The following is an 18,591-nucleotide window of genomic DNA, read 5'->3' as shown; positions in this document are numbered from 1 at the left end:
CATTTAATCAAAGTTAATGAAAACAACCATTTCACATTTCATTTTCTTATATCAATGAGAAAGGGGAGCTTCTCATGTATGTTATTTTGTAAAGGAAAGGAGAGGGGTTTAGATGCGGATTAGGGTGACATAGTTTGCCAAAATTGAGAGAAAAGAGAACTAGAATGTGTGCAGCTACTTGTAGTTCTTTAGAGTCATGAGAGGGTGTCAGAAGTAGTTAGGTGTATGTCATTCTCAGAGGAACATAGAGGGCAAAACTTGTGACTAGAGCATCAAGATAGGGAAAAGAGGGAGATCGTCAAATTTTACATGAGAGAGAGAGAGAGAGAAATTAGTGAACAGTCCCTCGCCTCATGATCGGACCCCTTGATATTTCAAGGGAAATCAAGTGAAACCGTCAATTAAAAATCTCAAATTGTGTTTTCTTTGCTACCAAACATCAATTAGATTCAAACCTTCTTGATTTTGGAGGATACAAAAGGTAAGGTGAAATTTTTTTGTAAGCAAACTTAATAGAATTTTATTTTTAATAAAAAAAAAATTATTTAGTATGTATATATATGGGGGAGGGATTGATGTCATTAAGTTTTATGTTAATAAAAGTTTTTGTAGGTGGTTCTTTAGCTTAGCCCCCATAATTACGTGAAGCATGGACAACATTATAGGTTATTAAAAATGAGTAAATTATTATATGAAGTGACTTTGGTTTTTTATTTACATATAAATTACTTCATTAATATGCAAGGATTTTGAGCCATTTTTGTTTTTAATAATGCAATTCATTAAATAAAATAGATGTGAAAGTTTATAAAATAAGGTATTCTCTCAAACGAATGTGGATCTAAAGAGAAAAGAAATTCCTTCATTTGAGAGTTCCTTTCATATATCCTATTAAATGAACATATAAGGAGCTTCAAGAAAAGGACCAAGATGAAGAAGTAGAATTTAATACTTAAATGAAAATGCTTAGTTTTATTACTCGTAATATTTCAAAGAAGTAGAATCTATATTATTAGGGAATCTTGGCCACCTTTAATTTGAATATACCATTTCTTATAATTAAGTGGAACTTGAACATGAAATTTGGATGTTTTATATTCTTATTCAATGTGTTGAAATAAGTTGTGCTTATACATTTCCTATTTTTATAAGTTTCTTTCTTGCATGTGCCTTCATTTAAATTTCCTAAGCTCTTAGGAAGTAAAAAAAAATCTTCTTCTCACAAGTAAAAAAAAAAAAAGATAATATAGAATGATATGTCCATTTTAATAAGAAATATAGATATCATCGAGGGTCTCATGCATATATATCTTTCTATGCTTGCTAGGAACCTTCCTACCTACAGTTATTAGCACACCACCTAACTTATAAAGGTTTAGTTCTTGCTAAGGCGAAGGTGTGTATGTAAGGAGAAAACTTATTTTTAAGCCTTTTTAAAACTTCAAAACATACTAATTTGATATTCAATTGGAATGCATTGCATTAAATAAATTAAAGAGAAATAAAATTTAGTTGTATTAGTTTTGAGGCATACATACCAATCATATGTATAGGTCCATTTAGGATTTTCTTAGTTATCTGTCCTATATTCTAAACACCTAAATAACAGCTCACCCATCTCTCATTTGAAAAGATAGCATGGTTTCAAATCATTTAGGTGGTTTATCGAGCATAACACTCCCCAATGATGTAAGTAAAAAAAAATCATACACTTGCGCACTTCCACAGAATAGGTTTTGAATACTACAATGTAGTACCCAACTTAGATCTAGGCTCTAAGGTAGGTCTTAAATCATAAGTACTTAACCTTTAAGAATTTAATCCAAAATATATAATGAAATTTTAACTCAAATAATAAAAAGAATCTTCTACCCAAAATGTTAAATCCCAACATAAGATACATTCGATAGCTTCTGGGTAGTCTTAGAATTTTAGGTGCTCCTTACTCTTCATCATTTGAATTCTAGAAAGAACTATTAAAAATTGATGTAATATTTTTTGAAATCAAAAAATAATTCATACTTATCTTAAGCATTGAAATCTAAGAAAATATTTTCAACTACCTAAATTGAGTGTATTCTTAAGACGTTCACCTCGCCTAAGATGTAACTAACCATAAAGGCCTGTCTTTATGTGGAACTTATAACTCCAAATTAAAATAAAAACTATCTTATTTTTATAAGATAAGGGGAAAGTTTTTTTAAATTGTTGACCTCATTTTTGAGTGAGGTTAATCTTCTACAATAAGAATCTAACCCATCATTGTGCATTGGAATAGTGATCTGATAATTAATCTCTAAAATCATCAGTTAACTATTACATTTGATTATCATTTTATCATCAAATCAATCACTTAACAATCAATAAATGGTTTTTAGTGATATAATCAGTTCAAAAGAAAAAAAATTACTCAATCATTAAACTCCATAATCAATTCACAATATAATATAAAATTAAATATAAATTCTTTTAGTTGATAGATTTTAGTAATAAGTCATTTGATTACTTATTCAATCACTGATAATCATATATATAATTTTCAATGGTTAGAGTATTTCAAATTCAAAAATCCTCTAAATCATTGACCAAACAAAATCAACATCAAATATGTTGACCAAACCTGATGAAAACCTCAAACTCAAAAATTTAGTGCTAAAAATAACCAAAAAAAGCTCATGGCACACAACCCATGTTCGGAGAAGTTTTAGTCACCTTGAAATCAAACCAAATAACCTTGGGTTCATTATAGGTCAGTTGCATATTGGCTAGGCAAGTCCCAAAGGTCAATCACTTCTTTTTGGAGTCATTTTATGACCATAACCTCTAAAACTCAAGGTATTTTCATAGGCTTAAAAACCATCAAATATTTATAACCTATGCCATGAGGCATAACATATTAGGTAGTTTGATCTTTGAGAAATCCCCAAACCTATTGAACATCATTGTTGACATATGGATGATCCATTGAGCCAATATTGAGCCCTTGGTGGAACTTTTTTGACCAGGGTTGACCATGGTGCGTCCAAAACCCTAAAATCGTAAAACCACTAAAATTAATTTATATAAAAACTTTAACATTATACAGTAAAACGAAATCCTAAAACCTCCTCTAAAACATTTCAAATCTAATTGGGAGTATACTGAATCAATCCCCAAGCCATGATCAATGAAGGTTGACCATATAACCTAGGTTGGCCAATGGGCCCTTTAAGCCCTAAAACATGCCTTTTGAAACAAATAACCTCCACATTGCATTGAACCACTTCCAAATGGGTCCAAAATTAGATTTTAAATGAGTTGGACCTAATAATGACCCTAAGTTAAACCTGACTTACTAAGTCAACCATGGTTGACCAAAATACACCAATGCACTTTAAAAATTAAAAATTTATAATTTTGAGTAAACCATTGAAACAAATACATGGGGATAATCCATGAGGTCAACATAAGTCTCTTAGCTAATTTCTAGCCCTTGGGCTCACTTGGTTTAGGAAATTTTATTGAACCATGTGCACCAAAAGGGTTATTCTTGAACCAAATCTCTACTCTTCTCAAATTAAATTGTATCAATAGCTTAGTTTGTGTAACATGACCTTATGCATATTAACCAGCAAGCTAAACATAGGGTTTGTCCTGGTTTAACAAATTAGGTTGAACCAACCCCTTTATAACCAATTTTGTGTGCCCATTAATAATGTAGTTAAAATTTATTTCTATATCACTTTAATTATGTTCTAGAATATCTATCTCACATGTTATGTCGAGCTCTAACCACATGGGCTATTGATATGGATAGATTTCTCAAATTAACCACTCTACACTCATATGTTTAGTCTTTATTGATTAAAAAATTATCCTAATGAGCTTAAACACTCTAGAATATTCCTTTAGCTCCTATTGATCAGTCCTTAACTAAAATGGGGGATGGTCGATGCTCAGATGGAAAGATCTATGCACTCCATTCAAATTTCTCTCACCAATAAATACCCAAAAATGTTTTTGAAGAAAGGGCTGATCATTTGAATTTTGTAGTTCACTAACAATCCAGCAAGCCATCCACAAGCAATCCTCGGCCTTCCTTATCTTCAAATTTTCCCAATTTAAGTCTAAGAGAGAGAAAGAGAGAGAATGTATTATTAATCAAATATTATTAGATCCACTAGTTTTTAAGCCTTGAGGACTTGAAGAAGGTTGTAGATGACATCATAAAGAGTACATAGAGAAAAAGAGTAATGAAATGCATCCCTTGCATAGAGGTGTTTTTTTTTCATTTGATGCTTTAATTTTTGATTTGAAATTACTTTAAAATTTCATTTCATGGAGTGCCCAAATTCCATGGAATGGATGATTAGGGTACCAAGAAGCTATGTTTTAAATTTTATTGAATTTCGACAAGCATAGAAAAATTTATTTGCATATGAAATTTAAACCTATTTTTAACAAAAATTTTGAGCTAAATCATAGTTATCCAACCACACGTGTATCACAATTGGATGCCCCACACTCCATCTTACAACTACGCATTTATAATAAATTTTGAACTTAAGCCAATTAGAACTAAATGCGAGTGACGTGGTATCAGTAGGGTTGTTAGTTAAATGCACCACTAATAGGATAAATAAAGTTGTGTTTAGCTTATTTAACTGATTTCTCCAATGTGTGACACATGTCCCACATCTCCACCACCGCTGTGCAAAGATTTCCAATGATTACAGTTATTGTGCATGTAATTAAAATAAAAAAAGATAAAAAATTACTAAAAATGCTCAAAAATAAAAAAAAATCACTATAAATCTAATTCTTGGCCAAATTGTGTATCATAGGCTCATTGGAACCATCTTGAGCTGAATTGCATTTTAAAATTAATTTCAAGTAATTTTGATTAGTGGATTTACTCATTTCCTAGTGGTCTAATTGAACTCATATTCAGGCAGGGTATATTAAGGTGTGTGCCCTACATATCATAATTTTCTTGGGCCTTGGCAATCATTGTATTTTTTTGTATTGTATTTTCAATGTTCTGGGTCATATTTTGACCTAAAATTTAGAAATTCATAACGCATAATATATAAACTATTTTATGTTAATTTTTTTGTGAAATGTTTATGTACATAAAGGTGTTAGAAGGCCTTTAGTTTCACCTAAATCTAGTTAGTAAATTGTCCAAATTAAATCATCAAAGGCATAGTTGCATTTATCTTTGATGATGTATTATGACACCAAAGAATGCTTTGAGGAGTCCAAATTCAATGGGCTTAAAGAATATATTATGGTAAACCTACATTTAAATTTTAACTAGATTTGTTGGTCATTTAGCCTATTAATAAGTGAACCCATGATTCATATACATAATTAACTAAGGAATTCCAAAAATTCATAATAAATATAAATTAAATTTAAAAAATAAATAGTAACTATAAAACTTCTTAGAATTAAATGTTTAATAAAGGAAAATTAAAAGCCCCTTGAAATTTAATCAGAATAAAAACTAATTTAAAAATAGAGAAAAATATAATCATTAATTAAATTAAATAATTATAGATATATAAAATTCAAATTTTTATTTTAATTACTTTTTATCATCCCAATAAGTCGTTAACTACATATAGGAAAGACTTCAAGAGGTTTGAAGTTTAATTGGTATTAAAATAAGCAACACTAAAAATTAAAAATTTAAATAATTCATTAAATATGTTAAACTTATAAAAATGATAACTATTTATAGAAAAATTGAAATCACTCAAACTCAAAGGAATTCATGTCATATCCATGTGTCTAGTATTTATGCTAAATAAAAAACTTTGATAATGCAATGTGAATTAAAAAGATCTAATTTGGTTAAATTTTAATGTTTTAAATTTGTAAAAATCACAAAAAATTAACAAAAAATCAAAAAAAAAAAAAAAAAACTCAAACTCAACGGCATTAAACGTATCAGAAAGTATATTATTAAAAGAAAATATAAAATTTCAAAAATTAATGTAAATAATAAAATCAATATTTAGCCAAACCTAACTCATTAAATAAATAAGTAAATAAAGAAATTTAATAAATCATGAAAATTTTACTAAATGTATAACTCAACAAATTAAATAAAAAACATTATATTAAAGAAATTTTTAAGCTGCACATTCTTGGGCAATGGACTACGTGTCCTATGGAGGATTTGGTCCTCGTGCGTGTTGTGTTTGCACCATGTATGAATTAATGGAATGTAATGATAAATTATAAACATTAAAAATCAATAATTAATGAATAAAATTTTTAAATAACTAACACTCTATTAAATAAACTTTTAGGCAGGACTACCTCTTTCTGTTGATCTACATATCTTAAGGAGGCTTTGTTCCTTATGGCCTTCATGACAATGCCACAAACGAAGTAATACAATGTAAAATTTTAAATATACATTTTATATATCTATAATTAATGAACAAAATTAATTAAAAATAGGTTTAAAATACTTAGATATTAAAACTTGCATACTTTTGTGTTTAATTCCTTTTAGGAGGCAAGCATGTGTTAGATGAGAAAACATAGCAAATACTTACTTAAAATGCAATGACTCTATGAAACATAAGTAACCCATTATGAGTATTGATAAATATGAGCCTAGAACTTGATAATCAATCATTTCTATCATATAGAAATTATTGAGCGCTATATTCTTCTAAGCATAAAGTTTAAAAACATCAACAAAAAACCACCTCTATAAGGTAATTCAAAAATTTTATAACATAAAAACTTAAATTTAAACCAACCTTTAATGACCTTAAATAAACCAATTTAATTGTGGATAACTTTATAGAAATAAATGTTATGACCTATTAAAGCCATACACCCTTATACAACCACTTTGATGGTTTTCTAGGAAAGAAAACTTTAACCTAGGCATGGCTGATGATTTGGTTTGGTATGTTTGGAATGCCATACTTAGAGGGAACTCATGTGTGGTGTGTTTACTTTCTATACTTTAGGTGTCATATTTGTATTTCTGTTGGTGCATATTTTAAGTAGGCTCTTAGGTTGATGTACTTTTCTATATACTCTCACATTACATTCCATATGAATATTTCTTTTATATAAAAATTACTCTTTTCTATTCTTGCAAAGTATAATGTACCTAGGTAATAATGTAAATGCAATTAGGAAAAAATAAAAAACTTCAAAGAAATAATGTTAATGCAATTGCAAAGGAAAACATAAGTGTAAATGTTTTAGAAACATGTATAGCTATATTAAGTTCTACAATGTCAAGAGTTGTAAATGATTTGAAAATGAATATTTATATACATATTTATGTTCTAAAAGGAAATGACTGTTCTTCCTTTGAATATAATTATCTTTTAGAATTCTATATAATATTCAAATGTCAGAAGATTGAAGATAAAAATGAACAGTCATATTCCAATCTACATTGTATAGGAATAGAAATCTAGACTTATTATTTGTGGAGCATGGCCACTTTTAACCTAGGTTGTACTCTAAGCTAAATTAGAATTTACTATTTAAATCTTGTGTTTTGAAATCTTTATAGCCCAAATCTTTCCTTAAATTTATATGAATTCGAAAACTTTAGCCTTCCCTTTAAGAACCCATATTCATATTTAATTAGAGTATTCGCTTAAGATTATTTAATAATAGGGGCATGCCCCTATAGGAAGTTTAGAACCCATATTTAAAATAAACCCTACCTTAGTTCCTTTCCATGATAAGGGAAAAAAATTATGGATGATGACCTAAGCATTAAACATTGGTTTAGTTTCATAATCAAAGAGATAAGTGAATTTTTTTTATCCTTAGGGATGAATTAAATATTCTTTATTCAATCTGATCATGAAAATAAATTAAAAAATTTTGTTTCATGATTTAAATGATAGGAAAATATTTTTTCGATCCTTAAGGATTAATTAAATATTTCTTAAGTTGTGTTCGATCATAAAAATAAATATAGTTTTTATTTTCAAACTTATAATGTAACATTTATTTTTTTATAGGGCTGGTATAATATTAAACTATTTATATTTGATGAAATAAACATTTTAAAGAATATCTAATGGCAATGAATATAAAATTTGTCAACAGATCTTTAGTGAATCCACAGGGATGATTTTCTCTCTCTAACATTAGTGCAGAATAAATTTTTTAAATCTGTATAGATATAATTAAATGTTTGGGCTATCAAATTTCATGTATGAAAATTTATGTAAACTTTTGTCTTATGTATGTATTTTAAATATATTCTTTTATTTGCATATGTAATATAGCCTTGTAATGGCATGCCTAGTATAGACCTGTATATTCATGTCTTGTTTAACAGTAAAATGAAAATTTTATTAGTTCATATATATTTGCACATTTATTTAAATTTCAATTTTATTTTTCATGCTTATGTAAGCATGCCCCATGGCTATCTGGTTTCATCTTAAAAACATAGCTGATTAGGCCAACAAAAATATTAACTTGGTACAAGGTCAAGAAGGCATGTTGTCCATTTATATACTTATATTTGTATGCAAATAATTACATATTTATTTCAATTTTATTTTTTTCCATGCTTAAGCAAATAATCTTGTCTGATGGTTTTTTGGTTTTATATTAAAAATTAAGTGAAGAAGGCTAGTATGAATACTGAATTGGTCTTAGGTTAGTTAGGGCTGTCACACATGTATAGTATTATATTTGCATGTGTACATTTGCATATTTATTAAAATTCCAATTTTGTTATCCATTCTTTTATAAGTAACCATGTTCCCTAGTTACTTGGTTATGACTTAAAAAATATGTAGATTAGGCCAACCAAAATGCTTAATCTGTCTTAGGTCACGTAGGGGTTCTGCCTATGTTTATTCTTACATATTCATGCCTACATTTTCATGTTTATTTAACTTACATTATTTTATCCATTATTGCACAAGTAAAAATGTCCCATAGTTTCTTTGTTTCATCTTAAAAATTAAGGAGACTATGCCAACAAAAAAAAGGAGTCAGTCCTGTGTCAGGTAAGGGTTCTACCTATATATAGTACTTCATTTACATGCCATCATTTCCTATTTTAAGTTAAATTCTAGCTTTTTATCCATTCCTACATAATTAATCATGTACCTTGGTTACTTACTTCCATCCTAAAAAATAAGCAGACTAGGCCAACCAGAATAATCAATCAATCCTAGATTTAGTAGGGTTTCTACCAATTTATAGTCTTGCATTTGCATGTTTATTTAAACTTCAATTTTTGTATCACATTTTATGTGAGTAAACAAGTCCTAGGGTTGCTTGGTTTCAACATAAAAATAAAGCTAACAAGGTGAGCAAGAATACTGAATCATTTTGGGGTCTGATAGGGGTGCAATCCATTTATAGTATTATATGTGTATAGTATTACATGTATTTCATGTGTATAGTATTATATTAGAGTAGTCTTGCATGTGTATATGTATTTTAGGCTTTAGATTATAAATTTTAAAGTTATTTTCCTTCTTGTCAAAAATCTCTTCACTAATGTCATTGTTAAATCAAAATTCAAATCATACCAAATTCAATCTTCTATATTTGAAAATCTATAGATAAGGTCATTATAAAATAATCATTAAAAAATAAATCACAATTTAAACCTTAATGTTACCTTCTAGTTCAAACTCAATTAGACTAGAGTCATTGCCAAATCATTAAAAATAGACTTAACCTCTGACTTTAATACTTTCCCTAGCCCATGAGAAAAGGTCCTAATTTAAATCCTTAAAAAAATCATAATTAATTATATTCTTAGCCTAATCCTTTACACTAGGTCCTTATTTAAGTCCTTAAAAAAAACTTGATTCAATAATTCTTATAGTCTTTTAAACTAGGTCCTGATTTAAATCCTAAAAATAATTAAAGAATCTTGATTCAATAATATTCCCTAGTCTTTCTGTCTGGGACCTAATTTAAATCCCTAAAAAAAAAAATTGATTCAATAACTTTACCTAGTCTTTGACTAGGAAATCTTTTAAGAAAATCAAATTTAAAATCAAACCCTTTGAATTTTTTTTTTTTTTAACTTGTGTTTAGATTTATATTATAAAGTATTTGATTCATCCTTCTTAATGGAAATAAACCTCCATCCAAAATTTTAAAATAAGGAAAATCAAGTTGATTTTACTAATGAATATATTTCCTCCCTCCCACCTCTAATGTGTGCAGGTCGACTTATGTTCCAAAATTCAACATAAGTAAACATAAACACCTTAGAAATGAAAATCTTATTAAAATTCATGTAATTTGAAATTTTTTTTTGCATTTTTTTTTTAAATCATAAATCTATTTAATGATTTTTCTAATCAAATTTTCATTCTTGTGTAAGGATTTTATTTATTATGTTGATCTTTCTTTCCTTATATAAGAAAGTAAGTTTTTCTTCCCTTATATTTGAAAGATAATTTAATATCTTAAAATAATCATTTAAAAGTTTTCAAAAGAAAATCCCTTTGTCAGAATAAAAGATAATAAAAGTACACAAAATAAAAGATGCATAACGCCTTCTAAAATAAAATATGCTTAAAATGAGCCAAAAAAAAATAAAAGTTGTATAAAGCGTGCCAAAATAAAAGATGTGCAAGTGAACCAAAACCAAAAGATGTGCAATTTGTGCCACAAAATAGGAGAGAAATAAAATGTGCTAGAAAACTAAATGACATCCTTTTGAAAACTAGAAATCCTAAAAAAATTCATTTTCCTAAGATAATTTTTTTTTGCTTGAATTTAAAAATCCTAATCCTATATTCGTCAACATGCATTGACATTCAATTGGATATAAAAATCAAGCATGAAAATTAAGAGATTAATTTTTTTTCCCTATTTTAATTCTTGAAATAGATTTCAATTTACAAATATATAAGGGAGACCTTAGTTTATTTTCTAGCGAGTTTTATCTAGGTCAATAAAATTTAAATCCTTATGCCTTTTTATTTTGGTTTAAGTCAAACTACTTATGCATTTACTTTTGAATTTGTTCTAGTTTGTCATGATGATAGTGTCTAGATTTTTAAAAGGAAAATTTTCTATAAAAATTAAAAAAACATCTACTTTCTTACATATATCTAAAATTTAAATATTTCCTTTTAGTGTAAGTTCACACACTTAGGCATCCTTTCCATATGATCATCAAATTCTCTGAGGTCAAGTGTGAGTTCTCACACAACAACTTCCCCTCATGTAACCATTTTAATATCGTTGAACCCACTAGTGGCAGAGCAAGCTCCTCATGGTGCCACTCTAATTTGCCTATCAGTCCTTGATGGTTAGGTGTAAGTCCTTAATATTGGCTTCTAATTCATATGATCATCCTGTGGCACCATCTTAGTATCATTTAAACCTACTAGTGGTAGAGAAAATCACTTGTAGCACTACCCTAGTTTATAAATCTATCTTTTATGATTAAGAATGAGTCTCCATACTTAAGCTTTCTTTCCATATGATCATCTGATTATTTGAGGTTAGGTGTGAGTCCCCATACTTATGCTACCTTTCCTTATGATCATTCACTAGTGGTTGAGCAAGCCACTTGTGGCACCGTTTAAGTATAATTAAAATTCATTAGTAATGGAGGAAGTCCCTCATGGAACTTTCCTAACTTCATTAAAATATTTTAGTGGTGGAGCAACCCCTTGTGAAAAGCCTTAATATATTTTAAGAATAATTTTAACCTAGATCCTTCAAAAGTAATTTAAAGGGTCATTATAGGCCCAATATTAATCTGCATTCACTATAACATATATAGTTTAGATCTTTAATTAGGTTTAGGTGAAAATCCTTAAGAAATTTTCACTTGTCAGTAGAAGTGGAAATTTTAAGTTCATTAGACGTCCATTTTCAAATTGATTTCACTAGAGTCTATTAAATGTGCCTAACAAATTTATGAATATTTTTCCATAATTTTTGGATCCCTAAATTTTAATGTATAAAAAGATTTTGCTATAAAATTAAATAATTATCATAATTAGTTAATATAATATCTAAAGCCATAATGGCTTATTATTAAATGCCATTTCATTTTCCCTATTTAGCTAATAGAGAGACAATATAAAAAAAGGGGGGAAAATAAAAAAGTGACAAAACTAAAACCTAATTTTGGACATTTTAGAGTCATTTTTGTTCATCGGTCATGTTGGAAAATTTGTTTATGTCAGAGTAGGTCACACTTTGCCTATCACAATTTTTACATGACTTTTAGAATTTTTTTATTAAAATATTCTTTTTATTACAAAAAATACATATAACTTTGCACTGAGAAAACTTTCACAACGTAGTTTATGATTTCTTATACAGATTAAGATTATGCACATTTTAAAAATTTCACAATGGGGGTTTTGAAATTTTTTGAATTTTATTGAATAGAAAAAATTTCTAAACTCTAAGAAAATAGTGTTATAGTATGATAATAGTATTAAAATATTACTTTACATAATCCTTGGTAATTTGGTTATTTATTTAAAATGTGTATTTTTTCTTAGTAGGATTTTCCGTTGCTTACTACTATAGAAAACTATACAGTTCTAACACAAGCTCGATTATCTTTTAATTGTATATAAAAAAAATGTGCATTTGTGATTAAATCATATCTGCTGGGAGAGATAAGGGGTACAATCTCTTGAGATTATGTCTTTTTTAAGGAATATTCTAATGCCTATAAGGTATGTTTTTGTGGCTATAAGACATGGTGTAGCTCCTATGTACATGTTATGGTGCTATGAGCACAAAAGGGAGTTATAAGTGGCTAGAATCCTTTGACATTTTGTCTGGGTCTCAAAAATATAATATGAACTACTCTATGATATGAATTTTAATTTATTTAGCTACTTTCTAATATTATTTAAATAATTAAAAAACATTTATGATCTTATTATATTTCTTAGTACATTGATCTCTTAGAGTATATTTAACTATTATTAAATATTTAATTGTTCAGATGAAGATTGGAGAGGGTAAGGATTCCAGAGAGCTTTGTTATAAATTCTCTGGTAAATCTCTTGCAGCTCTTATCAGATTTGTTCAACAATCGGTTCTCTGCAGCAATGAATATTGGAAATGGCTCCGGTTAACCAAATTAACAGCTAAAGTCCATTTCTTTTGGTGGAGGTTAGTGAATAGAGGTATTCCCACTTTGGAATTCTTAAATTTCAGGAGAATTTCTAATATTAATGGTTGCCCAAGAGGTTGTTTAGCTGTTGAAAATGAAGAACATGTAGCTGTGAATTGCTGTTTTCTTACTGGTTTGTTCAACACTTTGGGAGGATGGGCTTTCAAAGTTCCTAGATTTAGGAATTGGACTAGATGTTTACAAGTTTTAAAAGGAGCAGCTCGGACCAATCCTTTTTTGGTGAATCTCTATTACACTGCAGTTTTTTATTCATGGAAAAGTAAGAATGAGGTTGTTCATGGTGGGAAAGAAACGGGGTTGAGTTGTTTGTCAGTTAAAGTAATTGATGTGGCTATTATTTCTTCTAATTGTGGTATCCTATCAGATCACTGGGGTGCTAATCAGCTTGAGAAGCTGTCTAGTTATTCTTGGCACCCCCCTCCACCCGACTGGACCAAAGGAAACTTTGATGCCGCACTTCTTGATTCCAATATGGCTGGTATTGCTGGAATTTTTAGAGACAGCAAAGGGAGGTTCTTATTTGCTTTTGGAATCAAATGTATTCATTATCACTTCCTAGGTTGTATCCGTTTTTAGTTTTTTAATTTCTGCCTTTGGCATTTAAAAAAAAACTATTATTAAATATTGAATAAAATAATTTAAAAATTTTAATCGAATTGTATGGACTATTTTTATTATTTTAGCTCATTATTGTTTTACTTCTTTTTCAACATCTAGGAAGGGAAAGGAGACTGTTGATTAGGAGTTCAGAATCAGATCTAAGTTAATAGGTATTTCTAATTTGATTTTTTCATAGTCCTGGTTATTTTTTATATACTTTAGTTTTATAGCTTCTACATGTAGCCATAAATTATTATGTAAATATATTTTGATGAGATGAAAAAACTTTTATGGGTGAGTTTATGTTTTTTTAGTAAGTGGACGTTTAGTAGCTTTATAGTCTATATGTTATTTTAAATGAATTTTGAAAGAGAATCATTTTTTTTATTAAATTAGATCATGGAATTTAGTTATTATAGCTCTATATGATAAGGCTTATCTTTATATGATTGGGTTGTGACATGCATTTGTGGTATCAGAGGTATAATTTTGGAATGGATCATAAGATTATTTCATAGGAGTTAATGTGAAAGTCATGTTAGTTAGTTTTTAGTGTATCTAGGTTCTTATTATTATTATTTATCTCATTTGTATTTATGTTCAGACATATTATGTGTGATCATGGATCTATTAGACCCATATATGATATATCGATAAAGTGCTAGTTAGATAGCGCTATATATAGTATTACTCTAATAGTTAGTTTGAATACAATTTTATAGTTTGCTAATTTGAGAACCTAGATGATTTGTGAGGCATAAAGCAAGGTTCATGCTGTGAAATATGATGCATTAAACATACATCTCCAAATGTTTCTATGATTGAATCCTCCATGGTTTGAGAGTTTTTGTTAAGAATAGAAAATCAAAGGACTGGTTAAGGAGGCTGGAGAAGAAATTTGATGGTATGTAGTGTCATTCTAAGAGGAAGGTTCTTTAGTAGCCTTTCTATTAGATTGTGAGGTAGGGCGGTAGTTGATGGACCAACAATAGAAAAAAACTTAAGGTAGATTAAATTCTCTAATTAGTTAAGAGGAATTTTTAGATGTGTTTAGAGCCTAATTTGTACCTCCTCCTACATGTTAGTGGTTGTAAAAGATATTTTTGAGATTGGCTCAAGGGAGCAAGATAGTTATGCAATATAAGGAATAGTTCAATACTTTAGTTAAATATGTTACATAGCTAGTTATCACTCCTACAAAGAAGTGCTACATGTTCTTAAGAGGACTATGATGTTGAGATAGTTGCTATGCATGTTTGATATTCTTGCAATTTGAATATTTTTGATAATTCCAAATATTATTGATTTGATTATTATTTCTCCTAACATATTTTGGAAGAATTGTTTTTGCTCTTGTGTGTATTAACATTTCATGGAAATCATACTCTGGATTGTTGAAGACTTCAAATCAAGAACACTTTAGAGTTTATTGTAATCAAGTATGTATTTCTCATTTTCTTGAGTCTAAGAGAGTATGATTGTAATTGAATAACTAATCACACACACACACACCGGGGGAGAGTTTTAAAATTCATATTTTTAAACTGATCATATTGTATGATATTACTTCGTACGGGATGATCTAGTCAGTTATTTTCCCCAAGAAATACTTGAACGAACAAATTAAAGAAACGGTTGAACGAAAAAATTCTAAGTATGGATCATACGGACGATATTTAATTTCATCCCAGGATGAATGTCTCTATTCTGACTTTAGATGAAGATCATACATATGATATTTAATTTTTTCCTATGATGAACATCTTAGTTCTGACTTCGAACGAAGATCGTACGGACGATATTTAATTTTGTCCCAGGATGAACATCTCTGTTCTGACCTCGAAAAAAGATCATACGGACGATATTTATTTTCATCCCAGGATGAATGTCTCTATTCTATCCTCTGACGAAGATTGTACAGATGATATTTTATTTTTTAAAGGGATGAACACCTTTGTTTCTATTCTCATTCATTTCGTCTTGACATTTTTGTACATACAAACTTTGAAATTTTTCTATTTGTGTTGTATAAACTTATTTTTTATGGACGATGATCAGGTATGAAATGATTTTATACTAATTCACAATGAGTTTGTAAGCAACAGTTTTTGAACTACTCATAGATACAAATAAACAATCGTACTGTACGATTGTGTACGCTCAAAATTAAAAACTTTAGTTTTCTGGATGGTTTTTTGTATCTTTTGTATAAAAGGTCCACTAAAACTGACTTCTAAAAATCTTATCTTCATGATTTTTCAAGAGCAATTGAAGGAGAGAGTGTAAGAGAGATTTCTTCCTAGTGGAGTGTGAAGGGTTCATAAGGTTACTCAAAGATAAGGATTTCTACATGTGATTTATATTTTTCACTCTTTCTCTTATAATTCTAGATTGCTCGTGAGAAGATCTTCAGATAAGATTCAATTCTCTACCAACACTTAGAGAGTGTGAACAGATGAAGGTTCTCTGCCTACACGTAGAAGGTGTGAAAGGATGAGGGGTTCTCTGCCTACACTTAGAGAGTGTGAAAGGATGATAGTTCTCTGCCGACACTTGAAGAGTGTGAAAATTGAAGGTACTCTTCTTACACTTGGAGGGTGTGAAAGAATGAGGGGTTCTTGGCCTACACTTGGAGAGTGTGAAAGGATAACGGTTCTCTGCCACACCTATATTTGGTGTAAGAGAGTTTTGTAAAGGCTTCTCCGCCTTATTGTGGGAGCTAAAGGAGAGACACTTTAGTAATAGTGCAATACCTAAAGTGGGAGGCTTCAGAGAGTGGATGTAGGTCATATTTTACCGAACCACTATAAATTTTTGTGTCATTTTATTTTTCCACTACTTATTTACTTACTACAAATTTTATTTTTTATGGTTGAAATTTTTTTCTAAAACCTTAATTAATTTGCTACTAATTGTTAACTTGTTTCAATCTTTTAAATCCAAGAATGAATTTTTAAAAGTACCAATTCACCCCCCACCCCCTCTTGGTTAGCCTTGGGATATTAACATATGTTTAACAACCTAATTGAGATTCAATAAGAATCAACAAGTGGTATCAGATCTTTGTTTCAAAATCATAAGTTTAAACTACTTTTTGATAAATGAATATGGCTACTTTTGGAAACCGGAACACACCTGAGGTGTATTCGATCACTAGTCCTCCTTTGTTTGACAACATCCAATTTGATATTTAGAAAACATGTATGTCTACTTTTTTACAGTCTTTAAATTATCGTAAGTGGATCTTAGTACAAGAATGGTATACAAAACCAACTAGATTTGTTGATGGTATTAGATTTGATACACCCTTTGCTGAATGGACTGTTGAACAACATGACCTGGCACAACTAAATGCAAAGTATTTAAATAGTTTCTTTTGTGCACTTAAGTTAGAAGACTACATGTGGGTTTCCACTTGCAAAAGAGGAGAGGACATATGGGATAGACTTTATATTACTTATGATGGGACTAACAAAGTTAAACAATCTAGACTAAATATCTTGTTACATGATTATAAATTTTTTTGCATGAAACCAAATGAATCCATTTCTGAAATGTACATAAGATTCACTCAGATAGTCACTTATTTGCATGTATTAGGTAAGGAACTAATGAATGCCAAAATAATTAATAAAATTATTCATTATTTACCTACTACTTATGATGTAAAAATAATTACTATTATAGAGCCTAAAGATCTAAACGTTTACTCTATTGACATTCTTCTTGGATCACTAATTGCTTACAAGCAAGGAGTGAGTCCAAGAAAGGTTGATGCAGGGGAACAACGAAAGGAGAAGAACATTGCTCTAAAAGTGGAGGAGTCGGAGAGTGATCTATCACAACCAGAGGATGAGGAGGACATTGCTTTGATGATTAGACAGTTTAGAATCTTTCTAAAGAGGAAGCAAAAGAGATGCCAATAAAGGAATAGAGGTATGTTCAATAGGAATATAAATGATGTAATTTTCTACGAGAGCAGGAAACCTTGACATATAAAATTTGATTTCCCAAATCTTAAAGCCACTGATATCAAGGAGAAGGTAGAGGAGAACCCAAATGTGAAGAAGGGCAAGAAGAGTTTTCAAAAAGCTTTTTGGGCAGACTCGACTTCTGATTCATCAGAAGTTGAAAAGGAGGAGGAAGTCATAAACTTGTGCTTAATGGTCGATAATCTTGATTAGTCAGATCAAGAAGAGGTATGTAACTTAACCTATGTTGAATTATTAGAAGTTTGTAAAAGAATGCATGATGCATATAGGAAGCTAAAGAAAATGCAAACTAGTCTTAATCTTGAAATGCAAGAATTATAAAAAGAATATGAAATCTTTAGGAAAGATCATGGATTGAAATATAACAACCACATGAACTTACTTGATGAGTTTGATAACTTGAAAAAAGATAATGATATTTTAGAATCATCCTATGCAACATTGGAAAATGAATTTATAAATTTTAAGGATGAATCTAAAAGTACAGAGCACTATTTGAATTTTGATAAGAAGATACTGAAATATTTAAATATATTTTTGAAATTGAAATTGTAAGCTCTTGAGGAAATTAGGAAACCCCCAACATTTGAAAATTTTACTAATCCTATTTTGTATCTCAAAATTTTTCAACCCAAGAAGAGATAAAGTAATTATAGAATATTGAGAAATCCATTTCCTGGAGTTAAATATTTTTCTTGTGGGATGACTAGACATATAGCACACACTTATACCTTACATAGAAAGACCCATTTAGTGTGGAAACTTAAGATGCATAAACTCAGATATATCATACATGCATCTAATTTTAATTTGCCAAAAGGAGAACCCAAAATAGTTTGGGTTCCCAAGTCTACCATTTGA

This window comes from Dendrobium catenatum, unplaced genomic scaffold (genome assembly GCF_001605985.2).
Source record: "Dendrobium catenatum unplaced genomic scaffold, ASM160598v2 fragScaff_scaffold_390, whole genome shotgun sequence".
In the NCBI taxonomy this organism is placed as follows: domain Eukaryota; kingdom Viridiplantae; phylum Streptophyta; class Magnoliopsida; order Asparagales; family Orchidaceae; genus Dendrobium; species Dendrobium catenatum.
Note: the sequence above shows the minus strand (reverse complement) of the source record.